The sequence below is a fragment of the Gymnogyps californianus genome, chromosome 1 (assembly GCF_018139145.2).
Source record: "Gymnogyps californianus isolate 813 chromosome 1, ASM1813914v2, whole genome shotgun sequence".
NCBI classification, from domain to species: Eukaryota; Metazoa; Chordata; class Aves; order Accipitriformes; family Cathartidae; genus Gymnogyps; species Gymnogyps californianus.
Window position 1 is genome coordinate 167469320 of NC_059471.1, and position 22837 is coordinate 167492156.

Here is a 22837-nt window from a genome sequence, read left to right on the forward strand (position 1 = left end):
CAGGTCATCTCCATCCAGCCCCATCCTGCAGAAAGTCTCCAGGGTGTTCAGTATAGGTCTTCTTCAAGAGGCTCCAAGGTGAGGAGAGATGGCAGGAATTGGCCATCTTAGGCTGAACTCGATGCATGAGCACTGACAATCACTCAATCTTTCTGGAATAGACAGCACAAAAATTCAGCCTCACCTCCCAATTCTTGATAATGCCTGTCCTCACTGATGCCATCTTGATAAATATTGTGCATATGACCTAAGTATTTATTGAGTTTTGACCTATTTAGACTCCTGGATGCTTCTGAATAACCCTAATATTCAAGACAGCTAAAATTTCATCTTCACATTGTAGCTGCTGAGGAAATTGCAACCCTGTAATAACCTGCAAGCTGGACGACTGGACGCAGTGTCAGAGCATCTTTAGCATCAGCGATTCATCCAGTAGCTGCCATTTGTTGTAGGTGTGCCTGTACTTGTGCACTGGGAAAAAGCTCCCTTCAGTACCAATTTCACTTGCTCAGTTCTCTGCTTGCTGACTGAGGCAGTACAGCCGCATCACACTGATGCTCGTCTCAACACCAGTCACCAACAAATGCAAAGTCCAATTCCACGTCTCCAGACAGGAAAGTCCTTCCTGAGATGGACCACTCCTTTCTGTCTGTGACAGCACCTTGCTTTAACATTTGCATCCTCTTGGAGCAGCAATGTTATTACCAATAGGAGGCAATCGACAGGACTAGATTAAACCATTCCCCTTACTCACATAAGAGACTGGAATGACTGCAGGCTTTGTGGGTGGAAACCAAAGGCAAATCTCATTTCTTCAACTCAGCATTTCTTAAGTAGCTCTTTGCGCATATACACCGAGTCTCAAGCAATAATATGTCTTTGCCTATTCCCAAGTTTAGTCATATGGGTCAGGGGAGGAGAAAGACAGACAGACTTTCCTTCTGAGGCTGCTATTCCTCCTGCCTAATTCTGCAGAGGCTCTCTTGGACCTGGTGTCATGGGCTTTTCCATCAGCAGCCTCTGCAATGACACTGGTGACTGCTTCCTCTCCCCTCTCTGGAGCAACCTGGAATGGGTCACAGCTGGATGGGGTTCCCACAGGAGGACTTTGTGATGTGAATGACCTACTGTGAAAAATGAAAACCAGCGCAAAGCTAAAAGGAGCTTGGTGTTTCCTCTCCGAGGTCAGGAAGAACAGCTTCCAACTTTTCAGTCGCATGTTTTTGCTCTGCCTTGTGTGGACAGAGTAGTCATATTTGTCTTGTTTCAAGGCTCCCAAGAGAGGCCAAAACTAAGCTACAACAGATTTCTACATGTCAGCAAGGACATATTGTGGTCTTTCAAGGAAAAGAAAAAACAGTGTTGTTTGTTGTTCACAGCTCGAGCTGCCATTGGAGCAACATGGCAATGTCTTTTTCATAAACCAGCCTGTGTTTACTTGCTGACTGGACCAGTGCTCTCACATGAAATCAGACAGCTTGCACATTGTGCTCTGTGAAGCTTGCACAACTATCACATCTTGCCACCTGCAACAAACACTCCACCAGCTTTGGTTATGGTTCATCTGTGTGGGGTCCTCTACTTTCTGCCATTTTATGAGACTTTTAATGATATGCAGGCAGAAATTTGAGGCAAAATCTCAGATCACATTTTAGAAATATTTTGTCTGCAACTCCAGGGTCTACTGCCTACACTAGTTGAGCCTTTTGAGTTACAGAAAGTAGCAGACATTGTTTACAGGGCTTATGTTCTTTAACAATTTGCAAAAATTATTACGGTGTTGCATCAATTTTTGCAATGCTTTCTTTTTTCCGCCTGATTCCCATGTGGCCACCTTTACAAGGGTTCAGAGATAATGTTTGGGAAGCACTGATCTCATGCAGCAGTGTGCAATACAGAACTGTGCAGTGAATTATCCTGTTCTCTGAATCCCCTGATGTGACTTTTTCCAGGTAGTGACATTGATGGGATGGAGCCCAAAAGAACCACACGCTGCAAAGTAGCAAGTCATCCCCATCAGCAGATGGTGAGACTGCACCTTGCCACAGTATGGTCAGACCTTCTAACAGTGAGGGCCAAGTCCCAGCTCTGAGATAGTGATGTACAATCAGTTATAGCTATCAAACATCTGGAAATCTGACATAAGCATGAAAAAGCCTCAAAATTTGTTTAGGCATAATTTCTGAGCAGAAGAGGGAAGTGTCTGGGGAAATCCAGCTGTATGAATCCTCATTCCTCCTAATGTTTCTGCTTTTCTAATAAAAAAATATTGTGAGCTGGACTTTGCTAAAATTTTCATTTTCAATTTTCCAGTTCCGGAGCAGAGAACCTAGTTAGCTGCTGACTTCTCAGGAAAGGGTTGAAGGAGTTTAAAGCTGCTCCCTGGCACCCATGAGCATGGGTAGGAGCGGCTCGAGGTGTGCCAGCAGGAGCACAGGGCTGGGACACAGGCCAGCACCGCGGCTTGGGCACACCGCCGAGTGGGCTTGCACCTGGGCAGGAGAAGGCGGCAATAGCCCCGCGCTGGGAGCGTGCTGGCAGGCTGCCTTCCTCCCCAGCTGCTGGAAAGGTGGATGTGATTAAGACAACTGTCCTGACCATTAAAACCACTGGAACGGTAATTGCGGAGCGAAGGTGAGCCTAAGCTCCAAGTGCAGGGATGCTTGGATGCGATGGATTTGTTTAGCTTGTCACAGAAATGGAGACTAATGTTAAAATTTGAAGTGTGCTGCTCTCTGCAAGTGTTACGTTTTTTAGCTTGTGATTTCCTTTAAAAAGACTCTCTCTTTCATCCTCTTATTGTGTTCTTTTCAAACAGATGAGGACACTTGGATACTGACACTGGAAAGGAGAGTGAATTATCTGTAGCAGGAGCCAATAATGAATGAATTGATCCATTTTTCTTTCAGAAAGGAGGGAACAGAGGGTAAGGAGACAGGGGAGGAAGTGCTAAATGTTCAATTAACCAAATGAACTAACAGGCTAAACTTTGGGGAATGCTTTATATGATATATTGCCATGCAATTAAATGGCAGTATGGTATTACGGTGTTACATTAAATTCCATTTAATTTCCTGTAAGCTCTCATGACGAAAATGCAGGTGAAAGCTGATTCTATTGATCTCTCTTGCTCTAACCTACTGAACAGCTCTTCAGCGGACAAGTGACTGTTTTCCTCGGGTTAGTTACATGAGCTTCATCTGGACTTACACACTGTGGGGTAACGATCTGCTCGTGTAAATGGCTTCACTGATGCAACTTCACGTTTGCCTGCCTCCCTCCTGGGGCACATTTGGGATGTCATCTTAGCGAATGTAGAGTGTGGATAGCTTGCTATGTGATGCTAAATTGTTGTTGTTCTTTCAGTATTGCCAAAATCCATGATGATGACTAATATTTTTCCCAGTGCAGAAGTGAGTCACTTTTTAAAGTGGTTAAAAAACAAAGATTGATGTGATGTGTGTGTGCGTGAAATTAGTACTGCAGGCTTAAACAGCATCATTTTGCCACCTTGTATCAGTCTTCAATCGCTAACACTCTCTTCATCTAAGGACCAAATCTTACAATCACATTCAAGAGTAACTATTCACTTAAAGCATAAACAAAGACAATCAATAGGTTTGTGCGAATGAGGGAGGTTAAACTAACAAAGGAATGCATTGCAAAGTAGGGATGTAGCTAAATACATTTTTAAATGCTCAAGGCTTTAATGAAAATCTTGATTGTTGGTCAGTTACTACAGCACTGAAGTATTATTATTTCATATTCCTCTCATTACAGGGAACTTGACTGGGTTTCACGCTAGTCTCAAATTACATAAAGTTGGTCGTTCTCCTTTGGTTCTCTTAGCATCTGTAGTTTCTGTGGTGCACCACCAGCGTCAGTCTTGAAAGGAGCGTAACCGGGAGAAAGGAAGGAGTGCAGCAGGTCAGGACTGAGCTGAGCAGAAGAGCTATGGCAAAGATTATGCGAGATACGCTGAGATCGTGTCAGCTCCTACTTACTGATGTTCATTTGTAATTTTCATGAGTGCCATGATCAAATAAATTTGCAAAAACATAATCCAGATTGCTAGGGCAGAGGAACACTGAACACAGGGCTGCTCTAACATCCTGTGTATTATTGGCCCAGAGCCACTGCCAGCTGCAACATTTTTCTGTTAAAGAGATGAAATTGCTGCTCCTGAATGCACACAAATATTTAAACAACCGACACAATATAAAGCAATGGATATAAGGACATAAGAAATAAAACAGCTTTTTGGCAATAAATCCTGTTGAGAGAGCAATAGCCTAGTAAATCCTATCTAACATTTAGCAGAGCCTTAGACCTAACACTGACCTCTGCCAATACATTTGTGTGTAGATTCGATAGGAATCTCAACAGTTTGGGGTCTTGGTTTTCCTTTCACCCATCTGTTACTAACACAGCACATATTTGACATGACTGTTCCACTTCATCTGAGACCCGCCAAATAAAAATTCTCTTTTATTTACATGAGTAATAACTACTAATAATTTACATTTACAGCACATTGCACCTTCTCTTGAAAACTGAAAACACTTCATAAATATGAGGAACGGAGCTTTTTAATACTTCTGAGAGGCAGCGTATTATTTTCCCTATTCAAAACTACAGAAGCTATCGCAGAGAAAGTGTCACATTCAGTGTTATGGCTGAAAGAGAAAGGCAGAGCCTTGAGGAGACTGCGAGCCCCTTGAGTGCTTTTGCCACAAAACCACCCAGCAGTAAATGAGAAAACTGCATGCACCATAAAAAGGGTAGTCACACTGAATGAAGTCAGTAGCGGTACCTATGAAATACTAAGCCATTTTAGAGTCAAAGAATTTTTATGAAACCTGTTCATTTGAAGTATTTCCTGTGGGGCATTTTGAGTCAGATTCAACCTGCTAAATAGAGGGAAAAAGTGCTAACTCGCATTAAGGGAAAGGTCAAAGCTACACTGATTAGCAAATGTGGGAAATAACCAGGCTGTCTATGGTTCAACCCGAGGGATGCTGATAACCGGAGACCACAGTCCTCCCACCCCACAAGCCTCAGCAGACTCCTGCTGACTTGATGCTCCTCACAGCGGCAAAGATCTTCTTGCACAAAGGCACTTTATGGCACTGAAGTGTTCAGTAGGCTCCCTCTTCCGCACCGCGAGGGTGGAGGGAGCTGGGCTGATACGAAGCCGGGTCTGTACCGTCTCAGTGCCTTGTGACGGGAACTACAGCAATATGTTGCCTAGTAATGATCTTTCTAGGGACTCAAAAGGCTTTATAAATTTTTAATGCTCCAAATTCATTTTCTGATAGCCTTAATACAGGTTTACGATTTCAGTCTGTGAAACAATAGCTGGTGCATGTTCCCAGTTATTAAGGTCCTACTATATTTTTTTGTTTAATTTTCAGTAGTATCTCAGTTTTGTTCAAGGTCACTTTTTTTAACAAGAGCTACAGCAACAGTTTTATCAATCTCAGCTCACTATTCGGGGTTGGGCACAAGATGGGGTGATTCAGGTCTCGTGCAAATCAGTTTTAGAGTGGGTTTAACTCCCTGAGCTCCCTGTGGAGCTGCTCCTCCTTTACACCAGGGTAAGTGCAGGATAAGGATCAGGCTATTGGCATTCACAACTTCTCTTCCCAAGGACTTGTGCAGCAGAGTCTGCCTCTGCGATATGGGTAGTGAATATATCCATTCTGCTCCACTTCCAGGCATTCATTTCCTGTAACATAATTTTTAAGGAGTCTCTGGCAGTTCAGTGGAAAGAGATTTTTTTTTTCTTTTTAATCTCTCTTAAAGCCCTATTACCACTTTTAATTACCGCTGTTTAATTTTTAAGGACAAAAAATCTGGCAGACTTACTGAGCTGCTTAAGTCTCTCGTTAATCGCTCCTAGTTAACACGGCCACTGTGTCAGCCACAAGCCAAATGAAGGAGAGGGCAGCAGAGGCAGGGACTGTGCATCTACCCACTCGTGTCCCTTCGTGGCATGTTTGTCCTGTGCTTCCCTGCTTTTTTGTCTTTTTAGTCCTTCTCCAATTGTGTCATGGACACATTGGCACCGTAAGGTCTGCAGCACCAAGACAGTCTTTGCCTCTGCTGGTGGCATGTCTGGAGCCCAGGCCCCCACCATGGCCAGCTGTCGTGCCCCTTGCCACCTGTGATCCTCATACTGCCACGGTCACCAGCACAGCTCAGAGCCACCCTTGCTGCCCCTCCTGGGTGGTGAAGGACCCAGTGCGTCTCCCCTCCCATCTCCAAGTGGGGCTGGTGCTGCTGGGGATGCCCAGCCTGGGCACCGGGGCTGATCCAATCCAGGATACGGATGTCCCAGCCATCTCATGTCCCCGATGGACGGGGGATCAAGTCAGTGAAGCTGGACATGGTGCCAGAGCACAGAACAAGAGGAGACAGAGGGGAAAAAAGGTCTTGTTTTCACACCGCCCAGCTGCAGCAAGCTGTGAAGCAGGTGAGAACATTGAGAGAGCATGTGCTCGGTGCTGCATGTCTGCAACACAGCAGGTTTGCTCCTGCCTCCTACACAAATCATGTGTGGTGACAGCTCGCCTGCTGTCACCAACAGACGGCCTCTGATCATCATGGATATGACCTCCTTTCGTTCCCCAAGGAAGGGCAGGATGAATACCCTGGCACGGGTGGCAAAGTGCTCGTGGAGATGGTTGGTGCGTGGTGTATTCTGCTATCCGAAGGGCACGGATAGGGGTCCTCTGTCTGCAGCTTTCCTCTTCCTTTATGCTGCTTCTTTTCTCATCTTAAGAAAACTTTATGGAGGGAAATTTCTGTGTTTCAGGCAATAGCTCACTTCTATCAGTGCTTCTTGAATAGCTCTTGATTCCTGGTTATTTATCTGATGTGTGTAAATGAGAATGTGTCACTTCGGTTGTGTTCAAATGGAGAGAACAAAATAAGTAATGGTGCGATGTGCTATGCAGCTTTTCTTCTTGAAGACGTAATGAGGCTGTTTACTGCTGGATCATTGATTTCTGCAAACTCTGTTGTAAAATCTCCTACTGCCACCATCAGGACATCAAAATATAAAATACTTTTTATACAGAACACAGCATCAAAGCCAAATAAGTCAGTACATCTGATAAAAACATGACTAGGATATAAATCTTTTGGATGTACACAACAATATATACTGAATTGGAAATTATAATAGTATGTCTCTCCAGAGAGAGGTCCATAAGGAAAAGCATGGGCGGTTTTTTTCTATAATTTGTGCAATAGTCATGCAGTAAATAAAAAATCTAAATAAAATAACTTTCATTGCCCATATTCATGAATGTGAATTAAAGGGGGATCTAATAACAACACTGTAAAGACATTAAGAATATTTTTGCCTGTACTTCAGTACAAGATGTATGGCTCATTGAAGACTGTCTTCTTTCCACGTAGATACTAACATTATTTATGAATTCTCAGTAAGCTTTTGTGTATAACCTGGAAACCTAAATTGTTAAAAAGTTCTTTCTGCCACTTTGCAAATGCAGTCACAATTGTCTATGAAATATTCAACTATCTAACACCAAATATAGCCAGGAAGTACCACATCTGTGTGGTATCACTTGGCTATCGTCAGGAAGTCTTGGTTGAGGCTGGACTGGGCAGGGTGTCAGTAGATGGAAATGATCTCCTTCTAACATGATTTATATTAGCAGAGAATTTGGTATTCATTGTATAGTTTTGTGTAGTAGCTTTGTGTACTCCAAATAAAGAATCACTAATACAATAATAAATAAGGAAGGCATTTACGAGTACATTGCAATGCAACATATCAGATTGCTTTTACAACCAAGCATGCCAGGAAAGCATGTGCTCTACTGCCTCAGCTGCATTAAGTTATTGTTTACTCTTATTCACTAATAAATAATGTTCCATTCCAGGTGAATATGGTTTGTGTGTTTTCAATTAAAATTATATCAGCCTTAAATTGAACCATCTTCCTTGAAGTAGTCAAGCTACTCTCCTTTAGTATTAGTAGCTCTCTACCTACTGTGCAGTTGCTCCAACCCACTGCTCTGCTGCTGCTGCTGTGGCTAAACACCCCAGGACCCCAAGTGGGTGTGCAGGCAAAGCAAATATGTGCATATTTTTCAGGCACACTTAACGGTAAGTAGATATTTACTGTCAGCAATTATGTGCATACCTGGGTCCTCATTGTCCAATCACATCACATATGTTCTAAGGAAAGCCCTTGCGACTTTACTGTTTTAATCTGTGTAACCAAGCACTGAAAAATTTGTAGGAAGAACCTTTGCTGCCCTGAATCAAGAGGGCCCAGTCTTTGATAGCAAGTTGTTTTGGGACAAGTTTGTCCTTTGCTGGTTGTATGAAAAAGAACTTTCCATAATTCCCGGTAATTAATTTAAAAGGAGAGGCTCATTAAAGTGGAAAGCAATGGGAGTGGGGGTGCCGGGGGAGTGAATAGTCATTCACTATGGTCATTTATGTGAACAGTTTTCAAAACAGGTGGAGGTTTCTCCACAGCTCAGCAAAGGGAAGCATTTGGCCCTGACAAGGTTACAGAAAAGACCACAGGGAAGTCTGTGGAGGAAGAGGCCATGGGAAACGAAAAGAGGTGTGGAGTGAGGGCAAGCAGCCTGCAGTTCTGCACTGCAGAGCCGGCAGTCTGTTGTAGGAAGGATGGGGATTTCTTCTGGACTACATTTCTTGAAGCGCTGGGGAAAGACTCCGGGTCAGCAAGGAGGCTGGAAGAGCAGGAGAGTACAGGGTACAGGAGGGCTGGCAGGTTTGGGGTCTAGGTCTGAGGCTGGCAGAGGTCTTCCACCCCTGGGAATGGGGCAGGAAGGTTCCCAGGAGGGGCACTCCCTGTAGTTGAATTTTAATGTTGGAAGAGCTTTAGACGAAAGGACCAAAAAGCACAAAATCAGCTTCCCAGCCTGCTTAGGGCAGCTGATTCAGATGGGGAATCAAGGCATGATATCAGCTAGGTAAGTGTTACCGCAGACCAGTAAGGTCCGCAGGCTACTGGGAGGAGAGTGCTGGACAGCTGAGGTTCTTCTGCTGAAAATGGCTCACATCCTCGGTGTACATTTACAGACTTTCAGGAAAAATGCCTCCAATTATCTGAGTTTCCATGGAGGTCTGTGGAGGAAGAAGTGGTCCTTCAAGACCAGCCTCTAAACCATTTACCATCCAGTTTTACATAGCACTAACAGCTCAGATTACATCCAGATGGGAAAACGGTGTGGCTGTGTCATTCCTTCAGCCAGTTCTCCCCACCATGGAAATATATGCTTTGCTCGTGCTCTGCTAGCTGGAATGGATGACTGGCTTAATTGCATTGCCATATTGCCACTTGCACTTGCACTAGCCACGGCCTGTTAAGTAACTAGAAGAAGGAGTAGTTTTGTGTGAGGTGGAACTAGGAAGGCCTGATAGTGTCTCACGTTTGAACTATCTGGCATCTAAGGAGCTGTGAACTCTAGCAGATGATTTTCCTCTTGTTGAGAAGAAATGGTTCATCATGGCTCTCCTCCATGATGCCTAAAGAGGGCGAAATGTCACAGCCTTCCCCTCAATACAGGCACTAGTAGGGTTTTTCTTCCCTTCCCACTTACTTATTTTCATTTAATTTTACTGAGCATCATTTCTTCAGCTCACAGTAGCTGGGCTAAGCATAGGTGGTTGTTACCCCTCTATTTGTGACTAGTCTCAGACACACTGAGTGATTTTGTTTTGTAGATGCTCACCTCCAAGCCAAACCAACCTGTCTGCCCGCACCAGCATACTGTCCACCTGCTAGCCTTCCAGCAAAGAGCTAAAAGAAGCCGAACTTAGAAGACGACTGTATTCCTGACATAGCAGAGTAACAGAGCCATAAGTGGGTGTTTGTGACCCTCCAGGGATGCTCTTTGCAGGAAAGGTACCCCAGTAATCAAAGTGGCAGGAGTCCTGCTCTCAGCTCTGGAAGACACTTTGGGGTCATACTGAGAGTAGGACTGCAGAAAGCTGCTATTCTCTGCACTGAGAGCAATATAGGGCAATCTGAAACAAAATTTAAGTGGGAACAACTACTCTTGCTTTGTGCTTTCCAGAACCAGAGGCAAAAATGCCTCCTTTGTGGATTAACGCACTGGATATGTGAATGGCTCACTCCTCTGCTCTCTTTCCACACTTCAGCTATGTTTGCATACTGTATTACAATTATCTACAAATGGGTTTTATAGGGGCAGATTCCAATTCTGAATATTTAAATAGTCAGACTGGATTGCTGTATCTTGCTGTACAGAGATGAGATTCTCTTTGTTTCCATACAAAGGCATGGAAGGGGGGTGGGGAGAGGCAAAGGGGAATGTAGGAAAGGTGTGGAAAGATGAGGAAAAAGCCACCTGGAAAGGGCAAAGGGAAATGCAGAGCACTCCACACACAAGCCTACTTTGGCTCATGAATTTAACATGTGTGTAATGTTTCTTACAAGAAGTCATGTGAGCAATTTAAACTAGCCCCTAGGCAAGTCTAATCTGAACAAGCTGCTCTAAGACAAGCTACAAATTGCAGGGTTTAATAAAAAGGGTAGGCCAGAGTCAGCAGAGCAGAGGATAACACAGGAGGGGGAAAGGGCTAGGATAATATCAGAACATTAAATGAAGTCTCCATGAGCAAATCTTAATAATATGTTACATTGAGATAGTGAAGACTGAAAAGGAGACATTGCATTAAAATTCCACACAGTTGGAGGTGTAAGTCATATATGATATCCCAACATTTACTTCATATCCATGAAGAGTGACACAGTTCTTTTAGCTTATTTGCACCACTGCTGTATCCGCATTGTGTCTTGCTTTGTGTCGCTACCATTAGGTGTCACCACTCCACAGCAGTAGATTTCTGAGGAGGTAAGTCTAGAAAGTCTGGTCTAATATTGCAAATGCAGTATTTCCTTCTTCAGGGTTCCCAGGCTACTCCTACAAAAGGATCTTCCTGGGTAACAAGCTGGGCTACTGCAGCAGACAGAGTGGTACTGGATGAGACTAGGCAGATCCCAAAAGCCTCTGCCATTTCTGGAATGGTTTGGTTTCAGGCTCTTAATATTGAGGTTCAACTTCTGGGTACGTTCAGCCCCAACACTGCAAAACAAGGCTCTCACCTGGCCTTCAGGGTGCCTCGCTTGCCTTGCTTCTTGGCTCATCCTCCACTCGTGGCTGGGACTGAGCCTTTGCTGCTGCTCCCCATGGACGATCAGCCTGCACATGGTGCAACTTGGCTTCACGTCATCTGCACTTGTTCAACAGACCACTAGTCCAGTTGTGGATTCACAGGGCCCAAAATGAATGGGGTTAACATGGCTAGTTTTGTTTCACGGGGAAAACATAGCTTGAATTGTGTTGTCTCTTCTCTGTCTCATGTACCACAACGTTCTACAGCTTCCCCATGAGATGAGACTGTACTACAGGGAGTTAAACACTGTTAGTACAAAACCACTATTAGGAAAAGCATTTTGGAAATTGCAGCAGTATTTGTTAACTGGTCACCATTATGGGGACAACCAGTAATCCCCACTGGGCAATTTTCATGGAGTTAAATAACTGTTCATGTTATGTTTCATCATAAACTGGAAACAATGGCCAAAATGTCTAGATCAGCCAGATTAGGTCTGCGCAAGCTTGGCTTCCCAACAAAACCTCAAGCAAACCCTGTAAGTCTTTGGCTTGTGGCACCGCTGCCTGACCCCACTCCCTGAAGGCTGGGAGAGCTCCAGCCCCCTGAGCACAGTGGCCGGGGCAGGGGGATGAATTCCCAGACTGCAACTGGCAATTAATTCAATACCTTCAAAAAACAAGAATTCTTTGGAAATTCAAGGTAAAAAATTTCCTCTTGTAACCGATATTTACTTAGCAACATAAACAAGCGACTGAAGGACAGAATGTGAGTCACAATGTGGAATTAAAAATATTTGTAATCTTTGCTGATGGGCAAGAGCTCTGTCACGCTAACTGCTGCCAACGAGCTCATTTTGGCCTGAAACTGTGCAGACTCATTTCTCTAATGTGGGAACCGCTTCCGTACCGTTGGGAAAGCAACACCGACCTAACGAAGTGTGAGGGCCCTGTGGTAATAGTCTTCTCTTCCTACCTTCTACCCTCCCCCCATCAGGGGAGGAAACTAGAATGGTTTCTTTCCTTTCAAGGTTGTCTTGCTTCTTAAATTAGTTGTATCCAAAGAGGCTTCAGAGGCCCCATGATGCTAGGTTCTGCATATAGTCCATACGCCTTCCCCACAAAGCTTTGTAGTCAAAATCACAACATAGACAAAGGGGAAACTACTCTCATTTAGCAAAAATTTCTAGATGAGCCACACGAGGAATCTGTGGCAGACCCTGGACGTGCACAACATTCTCTGAAATACCAGTCAGTGTCTGTGACAAGACCCATGCTGAGCACCCCTGTGTCCTTCCAGCCAGACACTACACTTCTGAGTCCGAACGAGCACCTCATAGGACGTACCGTCTGCCAGGGACAAAACCAATATATCTAATTAAGAACACAATTGATTAAGAGCCTCCAGAAGCAGACCAAACCAAGGGCCCACCTCACTCAGTATCTTCTCCCTGTTTAAGGAGAACAGCATAAGAAAGATCAAGTATGGAGTGATTTTTCCCCGGTATAATCTCCCAGGTTATAGAAATCTTCACTTTACAGATTTCAGGAGTTGGAAGCTGCATCCACTCAAAAATGTTTTAAAGGCACTGTCAGATCTAGGCTTCATGACTGTTTAACTCTTTTGAACCTGTTTATACTCCCAGTGTCCACAACATCCTGTGACAATGAGTTTCATAGTTTACATGGCTGCCTTTAACTCATTTAACTGCATGAAAAAGTGCTTTCTTTTGCTTGCTTGCTTGCCAAAAATTTCATTGTGTGCCTCCTAGTTCTCCTTTTATGAGGAACAATAAATAACCATTCCCAGTTCATCTTCTCCAGACCACTTGTGATTTTATAGACATCTATATTAAAAAATGTTTAAAAATACATTCCCTGAGCTTTTATCAATGTCTTCACATAAACATACAACCTGTTTCATATTACTTGGGATGAAGCCTGCCATGGCTATTGTCCAGCTACATATTTTAGCAACAAAAGTAAATATGTCCAGCCAAGCCTCTTGCATTGTTTTGTGTATTTGTCTGGCAATATTGCTTTCTCCTTTTTAGGGTTTGGTAGGAAGTATTTATTTAAAAGCAAGACTGGATTAATACTTCCCTCATCGGACTGTCTCAGACACTCAGAGTGCTCCAGACCTTAACTGGAGGAAAATCGGGGAGGGGGGGGAATCCTGCTGGATATTGGCAGTGTAAGAAGGGCAAGCACTGTGTGCCCTGTGAGCTGGACTGACAGCTGGAAAGTCTCACCTGCCAGTGGGCGCGAGTCCCAGAAGGGCAATTTAACTTCCAGAGCCTCTTTGTGTGCACGAGGATTCGCCCCATGGTTTGAGGTTTGCTGCCAGCTGGGAATAGGCATGGGGTGCAATCATACATTAAATGCAAGCTGAAGTCAAAAGTGGGTGTAGCTGCTTACTTCTAATAAATTTTGGGAGCGAGGCTGTGCATTGTGAAAGGTCATATGCAGGATTTCCTGTTGGTAAGACATACGTTGCTGCCCCAGAGGAAACAGAGGCTGCCCAGCATGTCTGTGCCTGCTTGTTTATTAATTTCTTTGAGGTGTTTGGTAGACCTTTAGCCTCTCTCTGACAGCCCACACATTGGTGTAAAATTCACCCTTCCAGGAGGTGCTGGTAAGCTAATGAGAGGAATCAGCCAGGAAAAAAAAAAAAGAAAAAAAAAAAAAAGGAAAAAAAAACCCACCACTGAAAAGAGAAATCTATTGACTCCCAGTAGAAATAGTCCTTTTTATATTCTGGGAGCAGAATGACGTTGAGAAGGCTGTGTGCTGTGCTTCATAAAAAGCAGGAGGGGAGGGATGCTGGGGAGGCTTTAAGCTGTTATACCTGGTTTTGGCACAAGATCACCTGTGGGCTGTCTGCACTGCTTCTGAGACCCACGTCGGTGGGGATGGCCAATGCTCAGTGGGGCTGTGGGCTCCCTGGAGGGTGGCTGGGGTATCCCCTGCCAGCCCCACACAGTGCTCCCCACAGCCCAGCCCTGGCTAACAGGGGGCAGGAGGGTGAAAGGTGCCAGTCTGGGGAGCTGGGGTGTGTGCTGTATTCCTCACAAAAGCCTAAATCCTTCTTTGCTGACTGTTCGCTCTCCTGGCTCACAGAGGGCATGGGCGAAGGAAGGTCTCACCACTGGTCCTGAGGCATCCCAATTCCCAGAGCTACGGAGGGGACGCAGGCCCCTTGGCCACCCTGGAGTGCCTGAAACCAGATCCCAGACAGCTAAATGGGTTGCCCGGGACTTCAGCCAGAGACCTGCAGAAGTCAGGCACTTACTTACGAAATAAATGTATTTGAGCAAGTCTTCTGAAGAGGTCTCTCAAATTTATTATTTCCCCTTAGTGAGACCATTTGAGCCAAAATGACACCAGCTTCTGCTAAAGAGAGCCATCTATGCTATTTCTTCAGCCCAGGCTGTGCAGTGTCTGCCTGAGCATCCTGGTGAGTGCTCAGGATGAGAGAATCCCACTCTTCAGAGGAGTCCCACCAGTTACAAGCAGTATTTCTTAACATGCCTGAGGCCCTGCCTGTACCTCGATGCTATTCTTGGTCAGCCGGAGTTTTCAGCTCTGATCTCTTGGGCTTTCTTGAACCTTTTTCTCTGCTGAAGATGGTCCTAGACAACTCAGCAAAGACCTTCCTTCAGGTCATGTGCTGAGTGCAATGAAAAATCATCTCAGTCAGCCCTTGGCCATCTGAACTCAACCAGACTCAGGCAGTAAGGATGCAGCCGCAAGGCTTTCCCTTGGGCTGGGGATGTGTCCCACCTATTTCAGCAGGGAAGCCAAGGGGGAGAGGGGGAAAGGTCTGCAGTTCATGGCCCAGAACGGTTCTGCACAAACCCACACAGGAGCCCTCTCCTCTGGGTGCGTGGCCTTTCCCAAGAAGGTCCTGCTTCACAGTTTTGGAGCTATCCCTGCACAGAAAGGGCAGGGCTAAAGGCATCCTGGTGTAGCAACATCACTTGGCTGAGGTTACGCATGGTGGGCCAAGAGGAGAAGATCAGTCCCTCTGCTGAGAGCACCACAGGCATGGAGACCCAGATGGATGGGGTGCTCCATAGGTTTTTAGTGAAGAGAGTGCCACCTGAATAGCAGACTTAACCAGTTTGCGTGTTATGTTGCATATTATGCAATAAGTTGCGGGAGAGGCAGGAAGGCACTTCCCTCTTGTGAAACAGCCATGACAAAAAACAACTATGACAGAAATAAGAAAGTTACTGCCTGTGTTGTGAAAAGCTGATTACGCCTGTGGTAATCATCTCCAGTTGTTCTCAGGCTTGGGGCATCCCCATTACAGACAAAGGGGGAAGTCTGCTAGTACATCTACTTAGGGAGTCTTCCCTTTATGGCAAGAACACTGTGTGGGCTTTGTGGGTATTCCTGCAAAGGAGCTGAGATCTCTGGGGCAAAGGAATAGCAGAGATGACTAATGAAGAGCATTGTGGGGAGCAGCTCGTCACTGCAGAGTAAAGGGTGGGACTTGTTAACCAGTAGCCTAAATGAGGATAAGTGAAGGTATACCTGGGTTTGAGAAATAAAGAGGACAACAAACTGTGAACAAGAAGTTGCTGTTCACACCCTCACAGCCCTTCACTGAGGAGTGATGAAGACTCACATTATCATCCAGTGACTTTGGAGAAAGCATTTCTCTTCGGCTCTTTTGATAATTCTTTTTCTTCCTTTCTCTTTTTTTTTCTCCTCTATAATAAAGTATTGTTTGATTAAACCTCTTTCATTGCTTATTGTGAAAAAGCAGAGTTTGTTAAGTACTGGCATGGAATAACTCCATTTTCCCAGCTTGACCTCTACAAGTTGAAGCCAATACTGCTGCCAGGCAAAGCCTAGCAGAAGGGTCACAGAGGCAAATTCTGATTTAAAAACATGAGATTCTTCTGTGCCAGACACAAAGCCTTTGAAATTTGGAGGGACTGGCAACGCCACGTAAGCACGTGTAGTAATACAAACATTGCTCTAATGCCAAGGCTTCAGATCACACTCCAGGTCTACACATAAGAGGGAGCAGAAACATAAAATCAAATGGTTTGTGAAATTTTCCATTGGTTGGTGCTGCGTTAACAGCAGAACACTGCAGATGATGTGAATGTAGTAAACCAGGCAGAAGAAATAAGCAAGCCTTCTACAACCTCAAAAATTATACAGAGAGATACTGTCATGCTGACTGAAAAGAGGAAAGCACATGACTAAGTTTTTCTTCCAAAATTGTAATAGAACCTTTTGCTGTTTACTAAATATCTCTTTTCTGCTCCCATTCTTGAGTAAAGACATCCGTAGTTGAGATGCATGAGACTTTTTGCCGAAGCCTTTGAGTAATATGGTATTTTCCTGCACAATTATTTCATTTCTACTGGTGTTCTTGCTCTGGTTTGCATTCCTGCTCTGAACTTGGACATGAGGGACAAATATCCAGATAATTACCTGCAAAAGCTCTGCACCATCTCCCTGAAGAATCAAAAAAAGGCTCAAAGAAGCAAATCTAACTAAAAAAAAAATCAAGTCTAGCTAAGGGAAATCTACAGATGTAGACTATTGGCCTGACAATGAGCTCGTAAGCAGCCTAATTACTGCATGTTACACTGACCAGAAGCCATTGCCTCGTGTGGAAGTGGGAGGAGATGGATGCATTTCTGTGCATCTGTTGGTGAAAGTCTGCACCAGATCTAGGCGCAATTCAATAGCACTCCTATCCCTAAAACAATACCCCGAGTTTATCCAGAGGTCAGTTTGTACTGATCTCCAGGGAAAAGGTCACTTAAAGCTGAACCCTATGAAAACAAACATGAAATCTCATCTTGGAAACCTTTAAATAACAGAGACAAAAATCCCTTTTGTCATCGTGGAGTTTATTCTGCAAGAAGATGAGCATCTGCATCCTGTTCAAGCAAAGCGCTTATGAACACGCTTTGTGTGAAACATGTATACCATCCCTTTTGTTTCAATGCCGATTCTTGGATGCTTTAGTGTGAGCTTGTTTGTTTGGTACCTCATAGAACAGAAAGGACCCAATCACCCAGAAGCAGATGGTTTTAAAATTGATCATTGAGAAGATTATGAAGCTAATAATAGCTATAGATACATAGAAAACATAGATTATTTCTTCATATACTGCTTCTGTCTGTATAATAAAGTTTTGTGTGTGCTAGGTTTCTCAGATGGAGAAGGATGCTGCAACCCACTCTTCGTAAATGTCAATAATATGACCAGAAAGAGGAAGTGTTGCCATCTAGGAGATTTCAAAAGCTTTAACAAAGAAAATATTTGAGAAAAAACAAAATGCTGAGCAGGCTAAGTGGTGTAACAGACGTTTAGCATCAAATTAACAGAAGAGTTAACTGTGCATCATCTGGATTTTTGTTTTTGAGGCAGGAATTGTCCTTACCTGAGCCTGTCATGATGACACCCCGAGGTTGCCAGATCTCTGCATACAGTTAAATAACATCATCTGGAGAAGAAAACACACTGCAGACCTTGAAGTGGTAAAAATTAATTGTGTTCTAAATGTGTAGAAATGCAAATACGGGCAGTTCAAGTGGCAATTTTCAAGTTAGTTACTTAATAGTGTATCCCAAAGTTGTAGGTTAACATTTTCACATGTGTATTGTGATTTTGGGGTGCTTTAATTTTGAAATAATATGAGTGACTCTGAACATCAGGTCTCTATGGTAACTTAAACATAACACATAAAAGCTGAGGCTAATCATTCTGGTGGTGTAAGCTGTGTGCATGTCTAGCAACATGGAAGTTAAAAAACAAAAAATGACTGCCTGTGCAAAAGTATTTTAAAAATCAGAAGAAAGGAGGAACCGAAAAAATTACAAAACAGATTCCCTCCAAATGAAAAGAAGGATGATGGAAATTATATTTGACAGACCATCTGACATGTAGAAATACAGCTGTATGAAACAGTTGTTGGCTTCTGCAGGGAAGACAGGACTGAGAAACTGTATTTCTCAGAAAAAAAGAAATAGAATAGATGCTCTAAAGCTGATCAAAAATAAATGCAGGACAAACTATTAAAAAGATAGTGCTTTAAAATATTTTCCACCCTATCTGTCCCAGGAAACTGGACCCATTACTGGTTGTTCATGTACAAAACTGAACAGTTCCTTGTAAATCATTATGCTCGAGTATTAAGTGCTCAATATGTTAAGAGCTACTGGAGAAAAAGTGGACATCTAATTTACCCTTATTATAAGCTAACGTGGAAAGATGCCAGGCTAGTCTGGAGGAGTCATAAAACCACAGCATGCATTGGGATCAAATGCCTGATGGTGGCCTGGGTATTTTTTTAATTGGTGGGTAGGTCGGCGTCCCATCTGGCTTAGATTAGTGTCGCTCCATTGACCCAAGTGGGGCTGCAGCAACGTGCAGCACCTGAAGACCCAGACCTGTGTAAAGACATTGGAAATTTTCAATGAAAGGACTCAATCGCCAGCTCCTTGGTGGCACGCTGTGCTCACAGACCCGCATCCTGCTCCGCGACGGCTGGTGTGCCAGGGAGCCGCAGGAGCGGGCTGCTCCTCGGGGGCTGGCAGGGCCGTGCTGCCACCGACAAGGGCACAGCCCCGCAGCACCCGCACAAGGCGAGCAGGGCAGGGATGGCAGCAGTGACCAGGGACAGCCACGGCCCAGCTGTCATCCCCACGCAGCTCTTTTCCCAGGAGCTGATCCAAGGCTGGCGCCATCACAGAGCTAGTTGGGGGCACCGGCATCCCTCAGTGCGGGGAGAAGACTGCAGAGCTTGTTGGGGTCTTCAGGGCCGACAGTGGATACTACCGACGACAGACTAAAACTTCTCAAATGAAGATTAAATTCTTCCAGGATACTTTTTTTATTTATATGATCAGCTGGTTCACCATGTGTAGGGATCGGAAGCATATAGCAGCTACTGGTGCAAATTGTTTCAGCACCTTCCGAGGGGCAACCACATTCCCTTCTCCTCTTACCAGCCAAAAGGTTTAGCACCAGGAGTCTCTGTAGAAGAATCAAGGTGGAGTAGAGGGCTTGTATCCTCCTAAATTGCCAGTTCATCATGCTTACGTTGGATGTCCTGACCTGCAAGAAAGCTTGAACAACTTGCCATTGTCTATTCCTGCTATTAGCCCTTGCTGAACACTTACAGCGACATTTTTTACTCTGCTCTACCTGATCTCCCTATTTATTGATTAGTTTCCTTCTAAGTGAGAACACAATTAGCGTATTGTCAGTAGCTGGTTCTGTTTAAGCTTCTCCATTGGGACTGCCTAGAATAATTGCCGAGAACTTATTTTTAACTAGGCTTAAAACACGAATTTATTGCCATAGTTATTCAGTTTAAGAGGGTCCTCTCTTCTTTTCCTTGCCCTTAGAGTAACCAACATAAAAATTCCAAGATTCTCAGTACTCATAAGTTTGCGTTTTGTCATTACTAACGACATAAAGCAGTTTCCAACGTTTGCAAGCAATCTTTTGCCTTCCAAAAATCTTCTTGACAAAGGTTAATTAAAACGTTTGGCAGAGTTAAGCATACATAAAACACACTTAGTTAAATACACATATGGATACAACACACAGAGGACAGAACACACAGAGTTACACAGTACCCAGGGCTAGAACATGCTCAAACAAGATGCTTTAACAAGATGCTGTTAACATGCTCAGGCTAAACCTCCAGCCCAGACCTCCCCTCAGCGCTGCTTTGCTACCACGCTGCGCGATCAGCAAGGCCGCAAGCGGTAGTTTACTTTCCAGCCTGCTCTTGTCTTGCTGCTTTGGCCACAGCTTTCTCTCCCAGCCATAAGGCTGATACCAGCTCTCCCTGAGCTTTTGATAAGGTGAGGATAATAAAACACACACGTGGTGGCAAGCCGAGTGGGATGACTAGAAGCATCAAAAGAGATGCGGATGAAAGGTGTACGTGGAAAATTCAATAGGCATTTGAAGAAGAAATCAGGGCAAGATTTCTACTAGCAATACAGCAGTGTTTGCTCCTTCAGATTTCATTAGTGCCAGCCTTCATTCAAACTTTCCTTCTGCAAACACTGCAGGAGGCTTCCTGCCGGTGCTCCCTCACCTTGTGCCTCCTGTGGACTTTGCCCATGGGGAAGCCAGCCTGGACCGCACCGGAATTCTGATGGAGGTCCGAGGCAGTGCAGGCAGCTGCGGCTGGGCTTGCCGGCATTGCTGCTGGCATTCCAGCAGTGCTGGCTCCACGGTGCCAGGTGGAGTGCGACAGCACCGTGGGGGTGCGTGGGAAGGGTTCTGTACCGCAGGAGAGGGGAAAGAGGTTGAGCTGACCTGGGGGAGACTTAGGTGAGAACAAAGTACCCCGCAGGGGGAGAAAGGCTGACCTTGAAAAACCTTGCTCAATGCCCTGAGCTCCTTGTTCCTCTTCCTTTTACCTTTGCCCACGCACAAATGAGAATGACTTCCCAGGACTCTAGAAGCTGCACATCTATAGCAAAACTTTGCCTCTTGGGTTGTTTGCTTGTGGACTGTGAAAGCTTAATGTGAAAACAGGAACCTCGACGAAGCAGGTATGGAGTTGCTTGCAAGACTTTTTTTTATGCCTGCAAAGCACTGTCAGCATATTTCTGTTTTCAATGAATTGCTTTTATAATCCTTTATTGTTTTATGACAGCGGAAATTGTCTGACTGGATGCCAACACATATGAACTACTAAACGGTTCTTACATCTTATTTTATGGTCCATCCTCTGTTTTGAAATAAACTGCCTACTAAACAAAATCAGTTACCTTGTGTTTCTGATGACATATGTATGTGGATTTTGAGAAAGGGAAGTGGGCATGAGAGGAAATTCAGAAATTGCAAAAGGAAAAATGTTGGCGTTATTTTTTCTTCTTTCTATAATACACGCAGCAATAGACCCACTGAAACTCCCTTCCTCTCCTGTCTGGGTTTATCTGGGTTTGTCTGCATGTGGCTCTAGTCCAGCTGGTTTACACAAAGCTCCAGGGTGTCACTGTGGATGATGCTCCATGTCACATCCCTTCTTCTTCATGTGCTTCTCACATTCCCATCTCAGGGTCACATCCAGATGGGACAGCTGGGGCAGTGGTATGCTCTTGGGAGGCCCATGGGCTTTGCCACTAGCTGGTGAGCCCACGGAAAGCACCTCTTGGTCTTGCACTGTATCTCAAGCCTTGCATCCCTCCTGCGCCTGCAGCTCCCTGCAGCTTCTGGTGCACTGCTCCCGCAGCTGTGTGCGCATGGGCTGAAGATGTGCCTTTTCAGGAACTGGTTTCTAAGGGTGACAAAGGTTAGGTTCTACATTCAGCATTGCATGTCCGTGGCTTCTGGCAATGTTTTGTCAAGAGTAATCACCCTTTGTTGCCAAACTTTGCTGTCAAATTGGATCTTGGCTCTTGCTATGCAGAGATAATTTTTCTTGTGTATGTCCTCACTTGAGTGCTTGCTGCTGTGTTTGTGTGGCTGATGCGAGGTCACTCATGGTACAGAATAATTTTTTTTTAATGCTTGAGTCAGGGCATGAAATTCATCTTATTGAAACTGCCCGAGTGCACAAAGCTGGGGCCAAAGGAGGGCCCTCCACTCCTCCCGTGCTGAATGCCAGGCACACAGTCCGCAATCCTTGCGGCTGGGTACCTTGGCCTCTTGTCTTGGGTCCTAATTCCTTACGCCTTTTATGTGTGATCAGCCATGGTGCTCTTTCCTGACTTGGAGAAAGAGAAATTTGGGTGATTGCATTTACTGCTCAGCATCTGCTGACCTCCCACAGAAGGGAGGAGATCTCTTTTAGTATCCTTGTGCTAAAATGTTAATTAATAAATAAATAAATCCTTTTGGCAGAAGGATTACCAAAGGGGGGGGGACGGACGCGCTAAAAAAGCATTTCCAACAATACTAACTAAATGCAAGCAGGGATGCTGGAGTCTCACAGTTGTTTTGCAATGTACTTTTCGCTAGTGCAGCAGACGGCACCAGCCTGCTGGCTGGAAGTACGGGCTCAGGCCAGGATCCAGTGCAGCCTTGGAGCTTCCTGGTCTCCGAAGTTCTCGCTTTGAGGATTAAAATGAGGGGCTGCGTTACCGCAGGCCAGGAGATGGCCTTCGGCCTTCCACCTTCCCTCTTCTTCCGTGTCCGTTTGACCTGTCCCTCTTCCCATTGTTTCTACCTCATGGGTTTTGGCAAGGCTGGGGTTTTTTCGACATCTTGGTTTAAGAAAAAAGGTGAATGTTTTTGGAAGGCTTAATTAACCTCCCTGTTCAGCTGTTTGAGCCATTTAAATATGAAAATACTTTCCCCACACGTTCTCTCAGTTCAGCAGTTGAGCTTGTAAAACCCTGCAGCTGCCCCGCTGGCCCCCAGGCCGCCTCAGGCCTGAAGCAGGTAGGCAGCCAGGCCCCGGCTGCGTTTTTCTTCTGTGCTTCCTGTTTTAAAGTCGCGGTAACTCTTCCAACGGCTGCCTGGCACCAGCTTTGATTTCCCGAAGAACTGCTTTTTGCCTCTCGGGTAGAGGCCACATCGGGGAGGGGGTGGGGGGGGAAGAAAAAAAAAAAGAAAAGTTTTGTACCTCCCCGTCGGGGAATCGAACCCCGGTCTCCCGCGTGACAGGCGGGGATACTTACCACTATACTAACGAGGAACTGTACGATAACCACTTTCCCAGCAGCCCCCAGATGGTTTCTGCA

At 44.9% G+C, this 22837-nt stretch overlaps 1 non-coding gene across 1 annotated transcript; it reads right to left on the minus strand.

The window, feature by feature from the left end:
• Positions 1–22719: 22719 nt before the first annotated feature.
• On the minus strand, positions 22720–22791 carry TRNAD-GUC (transfer RNA aspartic acid (anticodon GUC)). The gene has a single exon. It is a non-coding gene; the product is annotated as a tRNA-Asp (tRNA).
• Positions 22792–22837: the final 46 nt, after the last annotated feature.